Below are 20,388 nucleotides of genomic sequence, written 5' to 3'. Positions count from 1 at the left end.
CGACCAATTGGATCTTGGATCTGAGGAAAAAACTCCAGCGTCAGAGGAAACTCGGGTTTTGCCCGAAGCATATGGAAGGGTGGCATAGCAGTTGCCTAAGATGGGAAAACGGCAGTTGTCGCAGGTTGCAGGGGGGAAGGTCAGAGACCAGTTCAGGGCCCCGATCCTTCCTGGAAAGTTTTCCATCCAGCCCGCCTCGGTTTCTGCAACTGTCTGAGCCCTTTATGATGCTGAGGGCATCCTGGTCTCACTCCGGGTCCCTCCCCGCTCCCGCCTCCTCCGGGCGACCTGGTGTGTGGCTCAGGCTCTGGCAACCTGCGGCCGCCTTTCCACGGGCTGCCGCCTGGCAAAGGCACATCTGTAGGTCAGTGGTTAGGTGTGGCCGGGAGGCTGCACCTCGCTCAGGAACTCGGGACTTGTGGCCTTGGTGGGCCTCACTGAGCACTCATTGCGTTGCCTGTGGGCTCTTCTTTTGGAGAAAAGAGGGAACGGCCTTGTGAGAGGACTCCAGGAGCCATCAGGGACCCCCACAAGGCCGAAGTCCTCCCAGAGCACAGGGAAACTGTCACATCAGACCAACAACAGGAGAGAAAGCGCTGTTATATGTCTCCCTGGTGGTCTAGTGGCTAGGATTCGGCGCTTTCACCGCCGCGGCCCGGGTTCGATTCCCGGTCAGGGAAGCTTTTGGCACCAGCCTTCCTCCCCCGGGGAATCTTCTTACTCCGCTGTCAGCTGGCCTGCTCCAAGGGCCAGATGCAGAAGTCTCCGCAGTGAGGTGCAAACCCTGGCGAAGGAGGCTAAGTCCCGGTGGACCGCCTCTCAAGACACCGCTCTGGCTTATCAGTTATCCGCGGAAGCGGCTTTAGAGAGATACTGAGGGTCTCACTCAGGTGTACCCAGCCGTGCAGAGATGCCAGCCCCAGCGGATCCACACACAAAAATCCCACCCTTTTTGCCGCCGCCGCCTGGGAGGCGCCGATCGGGCTGAGCTGCGAACTAAGAGAGAGGCGAAGCCGAGTTGTGGCTTTGTGTGTACACGGGCGGGTCAGCTGAGCCTCCTCACCTCCGTTCACAGCTACCGTGTTTCTTAGGCCTTCGGAAGAGGTGACTAGAGGCGATGCGCGGCAGGATGGGAGGGGAGTGAGCGCGGAACGTGTCCTCCAGGGCCCTTCCGTTTGTAGATTGAGCTGTGGAGGAAGACGATGTTCGCTGACCAAAGGCAGCAGGTGGAGGAGGCATAAACGGAAAACTGCTGCCGGTGTCCTAAGCAGAAGGCAGGTGTAAAAATCAGCTCCGGGACGTCAAAACAATGGTACCACAGTCGAATCCCACAATGTCTGTACTCTGCCAAGCACTGGCGCACGCTTCCCCTTTTCCACGCAGAACCCCGCGCCCGCAGTAACATCAGGGGAGAGCGGGAGCCTGGGGGTGAAGTGCACAGACTCGGCAGAGGCGGGTAGAGCAGCTGCAGTGAGACGGTGGTGGCTGCGGGGCGGAGCCGCTGCTGAAAGGAGGCCTGGGTAGTCGCGTGGGTGACCGTGGATGGAATCTTTGGCGGAGAGAAAGCGGAAGCTTCCATCTTTGGTGGAAGAATGGCAAGGGTGAGCACACCGCCAGGGGAGAGGAGGCTGTGCTGTCCCTGCAGGTTATGCGCTCATTCATACTTACCTGGCAGGGGAGAGACCATGGTGACGAAGGGGGCTCTCCCAGAGTGAACCTTCCTCATCGCACTCTAGACTTGCTGATCCCGGTGATTTTCTTAATATGGGAAACGGTGTTTGTGCTAGAAGAGGGCTGCGCTCACATAACCGGGTTCAAGATTGACATGGTATCGCGCCCACCCAAAAACGTTTATGGCTTCCTTCTCTCTCTCCTTCTCTCTCTTCTGTCCTGAAGCTGCAGACCAGCCAGGTTGAGAGTCGCTTCATAGTTTCTGCTAAACAGTGAGACATAGAGCACGTTGAAGGTTTCTCTTTGGGTCCCTTGTTTGTGAACTATTGCTTTCTGGCTGCAGATAAAGGCCGCAGCTGGTGAAAAAATTAAAAGCAAACCAAAAGACACGTGGGTTCCCCCGAGTGGGTCCAAGTTATAGCCAGACTGTACCGGGATTAGGATTAGAAACGCGGTTGCTGCTTTCGGTGCCGGCAGCGCTCACACCAACATGGTGAATGTTCCTAAAACCCGCTAGACTTTCTGTAAGAAGTGTGGCAGGCATCATTCCCACAAGTGACACAGCACAAGAAGGGCCAGGATTCTCTGCATGCCCAGGGAAAGCGGCGTCATGACAGGAAGCAGAGTGGCTGTGGTGGGCACTAAGCCCATTTTCCAGAAAAAAGCCAAAACTACAAAGAAATTATGCTAAGGCTTGAGTGCCTTGAGCCCAACTGTGGATCTAGGAGAATGCTGGCTGCTGAGAGACGCGAGCATTTTGAATGGGAGGAGATAAGAAGAGAAAGGGCCGAGTGAGCCAGTTCTAAGTGTCATCTTTTTTTGTATGAAGACATTAAAATCTTGAGTTTATGCTCAAAAGCAACAACAACAAAAAAAAAAAAAAAAAAGAAAGAAAGAAAGAGAACCGAGGTTGCTGCAGGCAGGCAGGGTCCCAACTACTGTAGAATCCCAAGGCACCCCACACCTACTGCCCATTGTTTTGCTTCCCTCCCCCCACCCCTCTCTTTCTTTTTTTCTGTCTTCCTTCCGTTGTGTACGTCTCTCTTTTGACAGTTTCGCTTTGTTGCCCAGAAGCAGGCACTTTGAGGGAGGGAGGGGCAAGACAGGAATTTAAGTTGAATGAGTTGGCCAAACAAACATATTGGACAAGTTATAGGAGGATTCATGAATATTTATGAAGGGGGAACTCATGCATGCTTATTGAACAGACATTCAGATGGTATACAACCTTGTTCACCTTGTGGATACTTAGCATTTAAATGCATTACAATTAGGCCCTATAGGCAAAGGTCTTTTCAGGACACAAAGGCCTGCAAATGCACAGCTACTGTAAATCTGATAGAATCAGTCCATGGTCGCTGGCCTTCTCATCAGAAGAAAGTTACTGAAATCAGTGTCTTGTCCAATCAAGGCTGCAGTTACGGCTTGTGGAAAGAGGGGTTCAGTATCTAGAGAGGGGTGAGCAGCAAGTGCTTCCACACTCCTCTACTCAGGCCAGGGCTTGTTCAGCTGCTAGAGAAAAAGCCTGTGGCAGTTAGAAAATAGTTTATTCTTTACTTGTAGGGGGTGCGTGATTTCACCCTTGCCTGGCGTGGTCCTAGGTCCTGTTTATAATTTGGTGTCTTAGTGCCATAAAGAGCCCGTTCCGTCAGTCTTATGATTGCTATGATAACATTACGATTGGTCAGTTTTGTTCAAACTGCAAAAGGGTGGGAATATAATGAGGCTTGTCTGGCCTCCTGTTTCTTCTTGGCCAGGGTCTCAGCTTTTAAGGTTTGTCCAGGGTCACATTGGCCAATGGGAGGTCCATTTAGTCAGTTGAGGGACTTAGGATTTTATTTTTAGTTTATTGAACGAAGTTTGGTCCACCTTACTTGGGTTAGCTAAATTACAATACAAAACCAAACTGTCTTCCTAGATGAAAGGAACAGAGGACAAAGTGTGGACAAGCATAGCAGCTGGAACATCAGGGGGTTGGTGGAATCTCAGAAAGGAAACAGCACGTAGTGTGACTACAGCTAACCGCAGTATATAGTGTATTTCACAGTAGCTAAGAAGAGAGATCTGAAATGTTCCAGCACAAAGAAATGATAAAATGTTTGAGATGATGGATATCCTAAACACCCTGATTTGATCATTATACACCATAGGCATGTATCAAATATCATATGTACTCCCATAAATATGTATAATTATTTCTCATCAATTAGAATATAAAACTTAAAATAATAATAATAAGCAAAGAGGGCAGGAGAAAACTTTTGGAGGTGATTTTTTTTTTTTTTAAGATGGAATCTCACTTTGTTGCCCAGGCTGGAGTGCAGTGGTGTGATCTCTGCTCACTGCAACCTCCGTCTCCCAGGTTTAAGCAATCCTCATGTCTCAGCCTCCCAAATAGCTGAAATTACAGGTGTGCGCCATCATGCTGACTCATTTTTGTATTTTTAGTAGAGACGGTGTTTCAACATGTTGGCCAGGTTGTTATTGAACTCCTGACCTCAAGTGATCTTCCAGCCTGGGCCTCCCAAAGTGCTGGGACTTTAGGTGTGAGCCACGGCGCCCAGCCAAATGATTTCATTATATACATTGTGGTGATAATTTGATGGGTCTATACTTATTTCAAACTCAGCAAGTTGTGTTCATTAAATATGGACAGCTTTTAGTATACCAAACACACATCAGTAAATTGTTTTAAGAAAAAAATACAGCAAATAAGAACATATAGTTATTGTAATTGTCCTGTGATTAATAGATGCCAAACAGAGACAAATAGAAAATCTAAGAAAACACAGAACAAACAGATTTGTGCCGGGATATTCATGCACAGCAGCCTTTTTCATAATAGTCCAAACCAGAAATAACCAAAGTGTCCGTCAACTGTGGTGTATTCACACATTGGAATAGCGCTCACCAGTAACACCCAAGTCAACTAGATACGTACAATAATGTAGATATGTATTAAAGACATGGAAAAACAACACAAAGAGTGAATTATGTGAATTTCAGGAAGTGAGCAGCATAATCTGTGGTGATAAACAGACTGGTGATTAGGTGGAGGATGGTGGGATTGCCTGGAAGGGGGTCTATGGACCTTTACAAAGTTTTATTTTAATTTTTTCAATTTGAAAATTTTTTTTTTATAGAGATAGGATCTTGCCATGTTGCCCAGGCTGGTCTCAAACTCCCTGGCTCAGTCAGTCTTCCCGCCTCAGCCTCCCAAGTGCTGGGATTAGGAGCATGAGCTACCATGCCTGGTGTCAAGACCTTTTTGGGATGATGGAAATTTTCTGTAACTTTATCTGGGTGATGATTTCACTTGTCAATATTTAGTAACCTGTCTAGTTAATGTATTAGAATTTGACATTATATGAATTACATTTCATTAGTTTGCTCTTTAGCATCAACATGGGGGTTGGGAGGTGGAAGATGGAGACAAGTCAGTGTAGACCATGGCAAGGAGCTTGGATTTTATTTTAAACTCAGTAAAAGCTCATTTTCATTCCCCACCCCCAAATCCTTGCTACTATCTCAACCAGAAGAACAGCTGTGACTACACAGTTTCCTGAGTGGAAAGTACAGAGAAGTCTTGAGAAGAGGCATTTCTCCTTGTGGGGTGGTTCAATGCATGCCCAGACATGAGGCACCTCCCAGTCCCCAACAACCTAGTCCAGGGGTGTTCTGCTGGTCCTCACTGGGTCACGCTGGCAAGTCAGTGGTACGCCTCATTCTCTGGCCACAAATAATGGTTTCAGCCACTGTGAAGAGCAGTAAAAACCAGTTATGACCACCCCACTGCGATAGTGGAAGCCACCACCAGGGCGGATTGAAAGGTGGCGCTTTACCTTTTGGGATATTTTCTGCTCAACGGTGAGACACAGAGCGTGTCCTGGGCCCCAGGTGTGTGCAGTGGGGGCTCTCCTTCCCTTTGCCTGACCGCACTGCATTGCAGCAGTCAGTGGTAAACCCCGCTGAAGGACTCAGCCCGTGCGGGGATTGAAAGCAAACCAAAAGACACCTCAGTTTCTACCCAAAAGACACCAGACACAGCATTTTGGATTGGAACCGAGGTTCTGCATTCACAATGCAAAGTGCTCGTCACTATGCCACCACGGCACACCGTAAACTTGCTGGCAGATGCTGCTTTCCTTTAATACTTTGGATGTGAAAATACTAACAATATTTTGTTCTTGCATCGCTGGCTTTCTGACAGGTGGGGTGGTAAGAAGCACAAATTCCTATATCCTGTTCTTTCAAAAAATGTTTAGTTTGATCAGAATGCAGGATATTGAACAAGATAACTGGCACATCCCCTTCAAAAACTTAGCAACGAAAACAAAGAAATGGAGGGACCGTTCTAGGAAACTAAAGTGCAGTTGAGGAACTTTCCTGGGAACCTGGGGAATAACATCAGTACCACAACCCACTTCTCTCTTTCTTAAATAAATAAATATTATGTATACAAATGCATATATACATTACATATGTATATAAGGTATCACACACACACACACACACACACACACACACACACACACAGTTTAATTAAGCAAAGAAGAATTCCTGAATCAAGAAGCTCCAGAACCAGAACAGGTTCAGAGCCTCTAGTGGTACCATGTGGTGGAAGAAGATTTATGGATGGAAAAAGGAAAGTGACTTACAGAAAACAGAAGTGAGATATAAAAATAGTCAGATTGGCCGCAGCTCTGAGCTTGTCTTATTTGAACTCAGTTTGAACAGTTGGCCACCTTTGATTGGCCCAAACTCAGTCATTGGCACAAGAGTAGGTTACAGGCTGTTGGCTGGGCACGGTGGTTCACGCCTGTAATCCCAGCACTTTGGGAGGCTGAGGCAGGCAGATCACAAAGTCAAGAGATCGCGACCATCCTGGCCAACATGGTGAAACCCCATTTCTACCGAAAATACAAAAATTAGCTGGGCGTGGTGGCGCGTGCCTGTAGTCCCAGCTACTTGGGAGGCTGAGGCAGGAGAATTGCTTGAACCTGGGAGGTGAAGGTTGCAGTGGGCCAAAATTGCGCTACTGCACTCCAGCCTTGTGCCTGGCCACAGAGTGAGACTCTGTCTCAAAGAAAAACCAGAGAGAGTAGGTTACAGGCTGTTTACACATTCAGTTAGGTTACAGTTCACTACATATGAAGAAACCTTTAAAATATGTATAGAGGCAGCTTTCAGCTAATGATATGTATATATCTTTAAATTAAGATATTTATGCATAAACATATCATTAAATTAAGACATTTATGCATACATAATGTGTACATGTGTTTTATATGTGTATAACATACATGCATATATGTATATATATTTATGCATAGCATGTTATGTGTGTATATATAACACATGCACACATTATGTATATGCATAAATATCTATATACACACATACATGTGTATAGATGTGACATTTTCTAAACAATTTGACAATTTTTATCTGGACTATATGCTAGTTAATATTATTGAATTAATGTTAATATCCTTAGGTTTGATCATTGAATTGTATTATAATTATACAGGATAATATCCTTAATCTCATGAAATGCATGCAGAAATATTTAGGAATGGAGTGGAGTTTCTTTTCCTGCATTTACTATGAAATATGCATGTGTGTGTAGGTGTGTGTAGACAGAGAGAAAAGGCAAAGGAATGTTAATTGTTGAAGTTGGGTGAGTGGTGTAGAGGTGTTCCTTTTTTTCAACTTTTCTATAAGTTTGAAATCTTTCAAAGTAAATAGTTGTGGAGGAAAATGGAACACATGGGGGCTGTGAAGAGCTGGCTGAGTTCTAGGCTAAAATTTGGCTCTCTGTGGGTCTGTCTCTGCCTTGCACGAGGACTGTTAGCTCTCAGTACCTCTCACTGCTAGAAGAAAGTGCAGGTTACCAGTCTGCTGTACAAACCTATCTAAGGGATCCTCTCCTGTCACCCAGGATATGGGTGAAATGTCTTCTTAGTCCTTACATGAATCAGCCTTCTAGCCTGAAAGTCCGGTAGGTAAGTTTAAGGCTAATTTGTATGTTTCAAAGCTTCTGAAGAAGAGGTGCCACTTTTACACTGGATTGCAGAAGACAAGTCAATGTGTATGAAGAATTCATTCTCAGAAAAATAAATCCAAAGGAGAGTAAGTTATTTGAAACCTAACAGTCCCGTTGGGGTATATTGTTTTTACCTGTTGGTCCTACAGAAATCTCGAGGGTGGGAATTTGGCCTGCACAGGATGGTTTTTCTGGTTCATGAGTAAATAGCAAACTCTAAAGATGCTTCTTTGGCAGAGAGTCTACTGAGGCAGGACAGTGGCAGGACTTCCTTCCAGGGGCGGCCCGGCTGATCAGAGAAGGGTCTGGTCCAAACAGGGTGTGGTGAAGAAGCTGACCAAAATCAGCAGATGGAGACAAAAGCTGCTTCCAGTTACTCTCAATGCTCATTAGCTCAATGACACTCCCACCAGTGCCTTGACAGTTTATAAATAAAAACATCAACATGCCATGGCAACACACAGGAAGTTACCTTATATGGTTCTGGAAATGCCCCATCCCTTTTCCAGAAAATTCTGAATAACCTACTTCTGAATTAGCATCTAATTAAAAGTGGGTATACGCACAGCTAGCTAGCAGCCCACACGCTGCCTACAGGTTACCGGCTCCACCAGAAGCAGCACCAGTTTAACCAGAGTTGCTTTCTTTCACCGCTGGGTTGCCCTTGAGTTCTTACCTGGGAAGAGCCAAGAACTCTCCTGGGCTAAGCCTCAATTTTGGGGTTGTCCTGCCTTGCATCTTCTGGTGACCACAAAGACAAGTGAAGACAAGATAAGACAAGATGGGACGGGACAAGACACAGGACAGGACAGGACAGTCAAGAACTGTTTAAGGCAGGACACTGGGTTGTGAGAGTCCCTTACTGTGTGGACCCTGAGATGCCAGAGTCACATTGCTCTGTGGCCCCAACTTGGCCTCTGGGGTTCACCATTGGCCACCCCTGGAGTTCCAGCATTTGGTGTGGGGAACCTCATTGGCTGATGTTTGGGCACTCTGGGTTTTTGGCATTTTGTTGGGTGTGAGAGTCCCACTGTCACTGCTGGCCTCCGCCTGGATGCTCTGGGCTTTTCAGCACTGACATTCCCTAAAGGGTTGTGGATGAGAGCCCCTCCCCAGGGGGAGTGCGGATGTCATCTTCTCTGCCCTTAAGTTAAAAAATTACCATTTTCCATAACAGCCAGTTGCGGGCCCCTTCCTATGTGACCTTGCTCAAGGCCATATTGAACTCTTGGTCACAGGAGGCAGGGGTTCCTGGGCCCCCAACCCAAGTGACAACTGCCCATATTGGCAGACAAGCAGCAGCCACCCAAACATTTTGCCCAAACATTTCTCTTCAGTGTTTGTGGCTGCTGGGTAGATTCTCTGGCAGCTCAGGGGACAACACTGTTCACACCTTCCCTTCCTCCCTTCTGTGACCCCCTTGTTTCTTTTAACCCCTCTTTGCCCAAACTAAAATGCTTTCTTCACTCTCTGTGGAATTCAATCATGTTTCGTAGTCCACTTTCATGACGCTTTCCTACCTGTACTTCTATCTTCTCTGCAGGAGGTGGGAATTTGACAGGAAATGTTACTGGGCTTTTGCTAGACTTAGAAAAATTTCTGGGGTCGCAGAGCGGCGGGGCATCCCAGCCAGCAGCGGCGGCGGTGCTCGGAGCCGGCTCCAGACCGCCCTCCGGCGCGACAGTTTGTCCCCAGGTCCCGGGGTCTGCACCGGCCCTCGTCCGCCGCTTCCCTGCATTGGCCCTGGTGCGGGGCGCGGAGCCGGCGGCGGGGCCCTCCCGCTGGCTTCCTACGCCCGTCCCGGTGACGGTGCTGCCTGCCCGCCGGCTGCGGGCAAGAGCTCGGGCGCGGGCAGCACCAGGGAGGCGTACACGGTGATCCAGGTGGGCCGCGACAGTACAGACGTGGGTGGTGGAGAAGACTCAGGCTGCCCAGAGCGGCATGAGGACTGCTCCTTCCGCCGCCGCCCGGCGCCCTGGATGACCTGCTGCGGGCGCAGGAGGCGGACGCGGGCCAGGCGCCCTGGGCCGCGGGCTCCGCCGCCGCCTGCGAGCTGGTGCTCACACCAGGCACCGCTGACTCATTGGCGTCGGCAAGTTACCGGGCCAGGCCACGCTGGTGCTGGGCGAGGTCTTCGGCGCAGGCCGCGCCCAGGACACGCAGTGGTACAAACTGAACTCCAAGGCAGGCAAGGAGAAGGAACGTGGCGAGATCGAAGTCACCATCCAGTTCACACGCAAGAACCTGAGCGCCAGCATGTTTGACCTGTCCATCAAGGACAAGCCAAGGTCCCGCCTCGGAAAGCAAGATCAAGGACAAGATGAAGGGCAAGAAGAAGTATGATCTGGAGTCTGCCTCTGCCATCCTCCCAAGCAGTGCCATAGAGGATCCTGACCCGGGTGGCCTGGGCAAGATGGGCAAAGCCAAGAAGCTGCGCACGTCGTCCCTGACCCAGTCCAGCACATCTCTGGGCTCGGACAGCACCCTGTCCTCAGCCAGTGGGAGCCTGGCCTACCAGGGGCCTGGCGCCGAGCTCCTCACCCGCTCACCTAGCCGCAGCAGCTGGCTGTCCACCGAAGGGGGTGGGGAATCCGCACAGTCCCCCAAGCAGTTCACCCACAAGAGGACCTACAGCGACGAGGCCAGCCAGATGCGCGCAGCTCCTCCTCGGGCCTTTCTCGACCTTCAGGGCCACCTGGATGCTGCCTCCCGCTCTTCGCTCCGTGTCAATGGGAACCACATTTACAACTAGGAGCCCCAGGCCCCTGTGCTTCACCGGGGCTCCATCTCGGGCCTCCAAGGAGGGGCCTCGCTCCACAGAGGACTCCTGGGCCAGAGGCAGTCTAGCAACAGCAGCTCAGAGGCGGTGCTTGGACGGGAGGATCCCAGTGCTCAGGCTGAAGTCCTGGCCTTTGGGGCCAGCTCCCTGGAGAGGTGGTGGGGCCCGGCTGCCAGAGGGCAAGCCCTTCCAGGTCGCCACACCCATAGCGGCCTCCTCTAAGGCTGTGGGCAGGGAAGGAGGGAGCCCGGAAGGAGGAACACAAGCCCCAGACGGGCCTCTTCCACCACCACCACCAGGGCCTAAGTCGGAGCGAGTTGGGGTGCCGAAGCTCTCTGGGGCAGAAGGGGTTCCTGCCCTAGGGGCCTCCCCCCATTACTCGTTCAGTGGGGAGGAAAAGGCCAAGAGTAGCTGGTTTGACTTGAGAGAAGCCAAGGAACCAACTCAGAAACCCAGTGCTCATACCTATAATCCCAGCACTTTGGGAGGCCCAGGCGGGTGGATCACGAGGTCAAGAGATCGAGACCATCCTGGTCAACAAGGTGAAACCCCGTCTCTACTAAAAATACAAAACTTAGCTGGGCATGGTGGCGCGTGCCTGTAATCCGAGCTACTCGGGAAGCTGAGGCAGGAGAATTGCTTGAACCCAGGAGGCAGAGGTTTCGGTGAGCCGAGATCGTGCCATTGCACTCCAGCCTGGGTAACAAGAGCAAAACTCCGTCTCAAAAAAAAAAAAAACCCAGTGCCTTGAGGGCCAGTCCCATCCCTGGCCTCCCCTGGGAAAGCCCTGCCTGAGTGGGACAACACCTTCACCATCTTTGCTGCCAGCAGGCTGCGTCCAGAGGCCAGGAGCAAGATCCTGGCCCCTGCAGGAGTGGGGCTGGAGGCGGCAGGGCTGCAAGACCCAGGCCCTGGTGCCATGACTGCACCAGCAGCCGAGCCTGAGCCTGAGGGAGAGCCCAGGGCAGGAGGAGGAAGAGGTGGGAGCAGCATACAGCTGGAGCCCAGGGTTTCTGTGGACTTGGGACTGGACCACCAGAGCGTGAGTACAGCTGACCTGGGGCCCATCGGGCCATCGGGCTGGCCCGCCCACCTCATCAGCCCAGCTGCAGCTGAGAGTCTCAGCCTCAGAACCAGACAGGGAACCGCCAGCCCCAGAAGGGGAAGGGCAGAGTCCGGCAGACAGTGGGACGTCTCTGTTGAGCTCCCCAGAAGTGATCAGTGTGTGGGAGAGGCTGCTGGGCCCAGACAGCACTGCTGAGGGCCAGGACGATCAGGCCTCCTGAGGTGAAAACCAGCTTTGCCCTGATGTTGAGACAGCTGACGATGCCTGGTCCTGGGATGTGGTCACCATTTCTCCTGCAGCTGAGATGACCTCACTCATCTTGCCGGGAGAGTCTGATGAGCCTCTGCCCCAGGTGCAGCCTGAATCACCAGAAACTGTGAGCCCCAAGGGGAGTGAGGGGCTTCCCCTGCTGGTGCCCGAGCCTATACCCGAGTGGGTGTCTGACGAGGGACTGTAGCCCAGTGTCCCACCTCCCAAGCCACCGTGCCTCTTCACACCCTCAAGATCCCAGGAGGAGGAGAAGGCCGAAGCGGGCTGAGTAACAGGGGGACAGAGACAGAGGGAGAAGGTGCCTCCCCAAGTGCACTGGCTGTCAGTTCCCCAGAGACAAAGGAGGAGGGAGAGAAGCCCGAGTCAGAGGAGTCTGACAGCTGCTCCTCTGCAATTCTGCTGGACAAGCCTGGCCTGGAAGAGCTAGTGGAGGATGTCAGCACCCCCACCCCCCACCCCCATGTTGGGCCTTGCCTGTCTGCACCCACCAGCTTCCCTGAGGGTCCTGCCCTCACACCATGTTTCTCAAAGAGCTTGGCTCTTCAGAGTCAAGCAGGCATCTCCAGAGATGGGAGAAGGCCCCCAGGATCCTGAGTCCCAGGGCCAGGGTCCAGTAGGAGAAGGGCTGGGTCCCCATCAGTTATCTCCCAGCAGGCTGATGTGTGGGTCTCCAAGGAGGATGCCTTGAACCCCTTCTTGTTTCAGGGGAGTCAAGATCCTCCCAGTCTCTCATCTGCATCCCCACTAGGGTCCAGAAAATCTTCTATTCATTCTGGCCCAGAAGAGCTGCCCACCCCCCACCCAGAGCCTGACTTTCCACTGCCTCCTCTCCCACTTTGGGAGGCCCAGCCACCACCATGGGGGGCCCAGCCCTCTGTGCTCTCCCCTGTCTGGAGCCTGGCCCCTGACCTCATCCTCCCCACCACCAGGGGAGCCAGGCTCACTCTCTGGCCTCCTTGAGCTCTCCCCACTTGGGTGCTTCCCTGCCCCACTTGGGGAGGACCTCACTGCAGCCACCGCAGCCTCTCCTTGTTGTCTGCCTGTCCTCCAGTTGTCTCCAGTGTCTGCCCTTGGAGAAAACTGGCTGAGGAGCCACAGCCCAGTGCCAGTCCCCACCCCGTGAAGCCCCTCAGTGCCCCCTGTGGACAGCAGGCAGGAAGCAGTCCTGCTCCAGTCAGCACAGCCCTGAGTAGTGGGCTGGAGAAGCTCAAAACAGCCACATCCAGGAGCGTTCAGCCTGTGACCCGGGCGTCCCAGGCTGGCCAGACGGTGGACACCAAAAGGCTGAAGGACTCAGCTGTGCTGGACCAGTCGGCCAAGTTCTACCACCTGACCCACCATGAGCTCGTCAGCCTGCTCCGCAGTGGGAGTGGGGGACCACACTGCCTGTTTGTGAGTTATGGGCAACCAGGGTGCCTGCTCTTCAGCCCTATACCCCTCCCCTGAGGGCAAGGAGCCTGTGTGATCTGGGCCAGTCTCTGCATGTCCTGAGTCTGTCTCAGTTTCGAGCTGTGGGGCGAGTGGCCTGTGGACAGAGGTAGATGGCGCATGTTCTTGAGGCTGCTTGCTGACCTTTCCACAGTGTCACGTGGGGACGTGTGGGGTGCAGGGAGAGCACCTCCTTGCTTTTCCAGCTCTTACCCACCTCCAACGTGTAGTAGGCTCCTCCAGGCTGGGGCTTGGGGCTGCTTATGTTTTGGGGATCAAGCCTCCGTGTCTATTCTTTTGCTTGTCCAGATGCCAAAACTCTGTGTTGCTGCAGGGTTCGAACTTTTGGAAACCAACTAAAATGTGCCTTTTGTGGACAGGGTCAAGAGCCCCTGGATGTTGACCTCTCCTGCCATGTGGCATCCCCCTCCCACCTGTTGAATACATAGGGATGGCTCTCTCAGGGCCTGGGAATGAGAATGAGTGGCCCTGCTGCGTGCTCTTTCCCTCTCCTGGAGTTAATCTCTTGGTCTGGCCAAGTTACTGCTCCCTCTGCCTTCCTGCTCTCTTCCCATCCGTCAACCCCAGTAGGAGGATCCCAAGATCAAAACTGCTGCTGGGCAAGTGGGCAGGCAGGCCTGGGGCTGCCCCGCTGGCTCTCACTTTGGCCTCAGAACCTAGCCATGCTAGACCAGTCAGCTTGCCTGTAAGTGGGAGATCCCACTTTAGGTGTCTTTGGGAGACACCTATACTTAGGAAAAAGCCTCTGTTGCCCTCCCATCCCTCCATAAGCTGCTGTCCCAGCCTGTCCCTTCTGTCCCAGGATCTTGCCTGGCTTGGCTGCAGTGCACTTTGAAATGAAGTGTCTGTCCTTTGGCCCAGCCCCTAGTTTGCTTGTAGAAAATAAGGCAGGCATGTGCAAAAATCACAAGCATTCGTCTACACCAATAACAGACTTAAAGAAAGCCAAATCAAGAACGAACTGCCATTCGCAATTGCTACAAAAAGAATAAAATACCTTGGAATACAACTCACAAGGAACTTAAGGGACCTCTTCAAGGAGAACTACAAACCACTGCTCAACGAAATCAGAGAGGACACAAACAGATGGAGAAACATTCCATGTTCATGGTTAGGAAGAATTAATATCGTGAAAATGGCTATACTGGCCAAAGTAATTTACAGAATCAACGCTATCCCCATCAAGCTACCGTTGACTTTCTTCACAGAACTGGAAAAAACCACCATGAACTTCATATGGAACCAAAAGAGAGCCCACATATCCAAGTCAATTCTAAGCAAAAAGAACACAGCGGGGGGCATCACACTACCGGATTTCAAATTATACTACAAGGCTACAGTAATCAAAACAGCATGGTACTGGTACCAAAACAGAGATATAGACCAATGGAACAAAACAGAGGCACCGGAGGCAACACAACATACATAAAACTATACAATCTTTGATAAACCTGACAAAAACAAGCAATGGGGAAAGGATTCCCTGTTTAACAAATGGTGTTGGGAAAACTGGCTAGCCATGTGCAGAAAGCAGAAACTGGACCCCTTCCTGACACCTTACACTAAAATTAACTCCAGATGGATTAAAGACTTAAACATAAGACCTGGCACCATAAAAACCCTAGAAGGAAATCTAGGCAAAACTATCCAGGACATAGGAGTAGGCAAGGACTTCATGAACAAAACACCAAAAGCATTGGCAACAAAAGCCAAAATAGACAAATGGGACCTAATGAAACTCCACAGCTTCTGCACAGCAAAAGAAACAGTCACTAGAGTGGATTGGCAACCAACAGAATGGGAAAAAATTTTTGCAGTTTACCCATCTGACAAAGGGCTGATATCCAGAATTTACAAAGAACTCAAACAGATTTACAGGAAAAAAACAAACAAGCCCATTCAAAAGTGGGCAAAGGATATGAACAGATACTTTACGAAAGAAGACATATATGAGGCCAACAATCATATGAAAAACTGCTCATCGTCACTGGTCATCAGAGAGATGCAAATCAAAACCACATTGAGATACCATCTCACGCCAGTTAGAATGGTGATCATTAAAAAATCTGGAGACAACAGATACTGGAGAGGATGTGGAGAAAAAGGAACACTTTTACACTGTTGGTGGGAGTGTAAATTAGTTCAACAATGTGGAAGACAGTGTGGCGATTCCTCAAGGCCTTAGAAATAGAAATTCCATTTGACCCAGCAATCCCATTACTGGGTATATATCCAAAGCACTATAAATCGTTCTACTATAAGGATAAGGACACATGCACATGAATGTTCATTGCAGCACTGTTTACAATAGCAAAGGCCTGGAATCAACCCAAATGCCCATTGATAATAGACTGGATTGGAAAAATGTGGCACATATACACCATGGAATATTATGCAGCAATCAGAAATGATGAGTTTGTGTCGTTTGTAGGGACATGGATGAATCTGGAGAACATCATCCTCAGCAAACTGACACAAGAACAGAAAATGAAACACCGCATATTCTCACTCATAGGCGGGTGATGAAAAATGAGAACACATGGACATAGAAAGGGGAGTACTAAACACTGGGGTCTATTGGGGGGAAAAGGGGAGGGCCAGTGGGAGGGGGAGGTGGGGAGGGATAGCCTGGGGAGAAATGCCAAATGTGGGTGAAGGGGAGAAGAAAAGCAAAGCACACTGCCATGTGTGTACCTACGCAACTGTCTTGCATGCTCTGCTCATGTACCCCAAAACCTAAAATCCAATAAAAAATTAAAAAAAAAAAAAAGAAAGAAAGAAAATAAGGCAGGCTTCCCAAGGCATCTGTAAGGAAACTTGGTGGCTTGGGCCACCCTGAATTAGCAAAAATGAGGGGCGGTGAGGTACTGAAGGAGGATACTTATGGCCTAGTGAGGAGGCGAGAGCTCCTCTGGGCCCACCGCTTCCTCAGAAGATGGCCTGTGGGCTTGCTTGGAAGGGCTTGGGCAGACACGTGCCCTGTGGGTGATGTCCGTCTGCCTCCAGGATGGAGCAGAGGAGCGCCGCACATGGAGGAGAGCCCCTGTAGTGTTACCTACCTTAAACTGCACTCCTCAGAGCTGAGAAACGTGTCCACTGGTCCCCAGGGCTTCAGTCATGCTTTTTGGGGGTCACTGGGTATTAGAGAAGTAAGTATCTTTTCTGAGAGTGGGGGGATTTGCCCCCCTACTGGGTCTTCATTTGGGTTTTATTCAGCCCCAGCTCTGGCCCTGCCCTTTGACTGTGGGCCTCCCTAATGCCCAGGGCATGGATGTCTTCAGAGGAGTTTTTGAATCGAAGCCCAGGGTCCTCGTTGGTGTTTCCCTCCTAGCCACACTTGGAGGAGAGTGGGCAGGGCGCAGGCATGGTTCTGCTTTGCTGTTGGCCTTCCTAGTTGTAACTCTGTTTGTAAAGAGCTTGTTCTTCATGCTTTAAGCACTTCATGAAGAGGAAAACATTCATGTACTGCAAAAAGAAAGAAAGAAAGAAAAATGAAAAACCTCTGGGTGGAGTGGAGATCCTTGTTAGACATGGGGCAACGGCGAGCCTCCCAAAGGACTCCCCACTAGGGTGTCTTTTAGGCAATTGGAGCAAATTCAAATTCGATGGCTCAAAGGAAAAGAAGCACATTTTCTTGGGAGAACAGGAAACTTGGCCTGAAACTGGTTCTTTGCATCATTGACCTGATGACACTGGGGTGGAATCCTGCACTGGACAATTGTGAAATTGACCTATTTCACAATCGGACTTATTCATAGAAAGGAAGGAAAATGGGGAGAAGCTCCTTATGTACAGGCTTTTATGCCCCCTACCAGGATTCTGACTTAAGAGTCAATGGCAGGATGTGTCTGGCTCATATTACTTCTAGGCACCAAGAAACTGCATGGGAGATCCTTGCTGCTCCCTTTCTAGCAGCACCCCCTGGAAGGCCCATGCCCTCCCCAGGGTCTTCTCAGCCCCCAATTTTGAGAGGGGTGATGCCAGTTGTCCAGTGCAGGATTCCACCCCAGTGTCATCAGGAACCCACCCCCCTTATTCAGTGAACTCCAGCCTATATCCCCACTGCCCAAGGAAGTAAGCCCAGCCAGTACCACCAGGAGTGGGGCTCTACATCAGCCCCTGAAATTGAATCTGTGTCCATTGTGGGAGGTAGATGGCAGAGATGGGAATAATCAGAGTCTGCGTGCCATTTCCCATGTCCAAATTGGCTTTATTCAAAAAGAAATGTGGCTGGGTTTTGAAGGATCCAGGGCAGTTCACAGAAGAGTTTGTTATGGTGATGGTGTCTTTTGATTTAACTTGGCACAACTTGCAAATGTTATTATCCACTTGCTGTCCTATAGAGGAGAAGCAAAGGATTCTGGGTGCTGCCTGTGAATTGCAGATAGAGTAGCTGCTCCTCTCCAAGGCCATGCTGTTTACGTAGAAGGAGACGCAGTTCCGCATAGAGACCCTCAGTGGGATTACCAGAAGGGTTCCCAAGATCCTCAATGTAGAAATCACAGCTAACTTGTTTAACAGAAGGTATGAACAGGTGGGTGATTAAGCCAGTTAATTACGACAAAGATAGAAGTAACTCAGCGGAAGGATGAAAATCTTGCTCTGCTTCAGGGCTGCTTGGTTGAGGCACTCAGGAAATATACTAATGTGGACCCAGACACCTCGGAAGGGCGAGCTCTTCTGGGCATGCATTTGTTACTCAGTCTACCCCTGACATCAGGAGAAAGTTACAAAAGGCAGGAATGGGACCCCAAATTCCATGAGCCAACTCTTAAACATGGCTTTTGGAGTTTACAACAATAGCCACAGGGCAGGGGAAGAGGAGAAAACCAAAAGAAATGACCAAAAAGTGCAACTGTTAGCAGCTGCTTTCAGTCTCCTATGGCTTCTGGATTACCCATCCTGAGAAAGTGTTGTAAGAGTGGCTTTGGAATGCCCAGACGAAGGCCAGCCAGTCAGCCCCTGGGCTGGAATCAGTGTGCCTTCTGTAAGCAAGAGGGCCACTGGAGGAAAGACTGCCTCAGGCTCCAAAGGGAGTCTCAGCTCCCCACATCCCTATGGGCTGAGAGAACAGAGGACTGACAGGGCCGAAGGTTCCCTACAGCTTCCACCAGACACCTTACCATCTCTACAGAGAACCTCAGGTAACTTCTGACATGGCAGGTAAAAATATTGAGTTATTGGACACGGGAGCCACCTTCTCAGTTCTGATCTAGTCCTCGGGGCCCCGGTCTTCTCACACCTATACTGGAATGAGGACTGATGGCCTCCAAAAGCCAGGAGATTCACCCATTCCTTTAGTTGCACTCTGGGGAACCGTGTTTTCCCACAGATTTCTGCTTATTCCAGAGTGCCTTATTCCTTTACTGGGAAGAGACTTACTTTCCCAACTACAGGCCACAGTTCAATCTGGAGCACCTCAAGAGAAGGCCACAGGCTGGGAAGGGACAATTCTCCTAGCTCTACGTGCATGCCTTAATGCAGATTAAAACAAAAACAAAAACAAAAACAGAAGACGACTGAAAGAGTCCCCACCGCAGCCTCGCTCTCGGTCGGCCCCACCGAGCAGCGGCTCCAGCGACCCAAATTGCGGTGGCAGGGAACGTGTAAATCCCACCATTTGGGCTAGGGTTGGGGGTGTCCAGCTGACCCCACTCTCAACATCGGCCCCTCCTCCCTTCCCAAACGGCTGGAGCCACTCCCGGGAAAAGCTGTCCCCAGCCACTTGGCTGCCGTCCGGCACCTTGGCTGCCGACCCTGCTGGGCACCGAGCATCTGCGAAGCTAGCCCTGCCTGGCACTGGGCATCTCCGGACACCGACTGTCTCCGGCGCTGCCAGGCTTCTCGCGACTCCGGGGCGGTGGACTTCTGCGCGCCTTCCCTCCCCCGACCTCCCGACGCAGGTGAGCTCCCGACGACCCCAGCCTCTTTGGCTGCGCTTTGATGCTACCTTAGAGACCTAACAAATTCGTGCTGGTGGAGGACGATGCCAAGTGCAAGGCGAAAAGCCTGAGTCCGGCGCTCGCCTACACGTCGCTGCGCTCCAGCTTCCTGCGCTCCTGCCCGGACCTGCTGCCCGACTGGCCGCTGGAGCGCCTGGGCCGCGTGTTCCGTAGCCGGCGCCAGAAAGTGGAGCTCAACACGGAGGACCCGACCTACACCGTGTGGTACCTGGGCAACGCCGTCACCCTGCACGCCAAGGGCGACGGCTGCACCAACGACGCCGTGGGCAAGATCTGGGCTCGCTGCGGGCCGGGCGGGGGCACCAAGATGAAGCTGACGCTGGGGCCACGAGGCATCCTCATGCAGCCCTGCGAGCGCGGCGCCGCCGGGGGTTCGGGGGGGTCGCAGGCCGGCGCACACCTACCTGCTGCTGCGCATCACCTACTGCACCGCGGACGGGCGCCACCCGCGCGTCTTCGCCTGGGTCTACCGCCACCAGGCGCGCCACAAGGCCGTGGTGCTGCGCTGCCAGGCTGTGCTGCTGGCGAGGGCGCACAAGGCGCGCGTCCTGGACCTCCTGCTCCGCCAGACCGCGCTGGCAGCCTCCAGCGACTTCAAGCGCCTGCAGCACCAGAGCGACGCGCGCCACCTGCGCCGGCAGCACCTCCGCGCGGGGGGTGCCGCCGCCTAGGTGCCCCGCGCCCCCCTGGGCCGCCTGCTCAACGCCAAGTGCGCCTACCGGCCGCAGCCGAGCGAGCGCAGCCGCGGGGAGCCACGCCTTAGCAGCATCCAGTAGGAGGATTAGGAGGAGGACGACGACGACGCGGAGAAACGCGAAAGGGGAGCCCCCCAGCGCGAGCGGCCGGAGGTGCTCAGCCTGGCCCAAGACCTGAGGACGTGCAGCCTGCGAGCCCCAGCTGCTCCCGCAGCCCTGCGGCTGGAAGGCCGGCCCCAGGGAGCGGGAGGGCCAGGCGCGCTGAGAGCGGAGGGACAGGACTCAGGCCCAACCCACCAGACTCACAGCCTCCGACCCCGGCCCTGCCCGCCTCCGCTGCCCAGGTCCCCGGCCCGTGTCTCCCCTGTGGTCTCCGTGTTGTTTGCCCCGCCGCCTCATTTTGGCTCAGGGTGATGATGCCTGGTATGCCCTTGATTATTGCGGGTGTT

The 20,388-nt window shown here is 51.8% G+C and overlaps 1 non-coding gene and 4 pseudogenes across 2 annotated transcripts in view; all 5 read left to right on the top strand.

Moving 5' to 3' along the window:
- Window positions 1-608: 608 nt before the first annotated feature.
- On the top strand, window positions 609-680 carry TRNAE-UUC (transfer RNA glutamic acid (anticodon UUC)). The gene has a single exon. It is a non-coding gene; the product is annotated as a tRNA-Glu (tRNA).
- Window positions 681-1,439: 759 nt separating this feature from the next.
- Window positions 1,440-20,388, top strand: part of LOC118149175 (protein FAM43B-like) — a 27,768-nt pseudogene continuing 8,819 nt past the window's right edge. The window contains exon 1 of the transcript XR_013529328.1: window positions 1,440-20,362. The product of XR_013529328.1 is annotated as a protein FAM43B-like (transcript). The remainder of the gene's footprint in view (window positions 20,363-20,388) is intronic.
- On the top strand, window positions 9,230-11,100 carry LOC118142822 (rab11 family-interacting protein 5 pseudogene; annotated as a pseudogene).
- On the top strand, window positions 11,232-12,100 carry LOC128928078 (uncharacterized; annotated as a pseudogene).
- LOC144580194 (uncharacterized) lies at window positions 12,266-13,278 on the top strand (annotated as a pseudogene).

Source organism: Callithrix jacchus, chromosome 18 (genome assembly GCF_049354715.1).
Source record: "Callithrix jacchus isolate 240 chromosome 18, calJac240_pri, whole genome shotgun sequence".
Taxonomy (NCBI): Eukaryota; Metazoa; Chordata; class Mammalia; order Primates; family Cebidae; genus Callithrix; species Callithrix jacchus.
The sequence above is the reverse complement of the archived record's forward strand: the minus strand, read 5'-3'. Positions and strand labels throughout refer to the sequence as shown.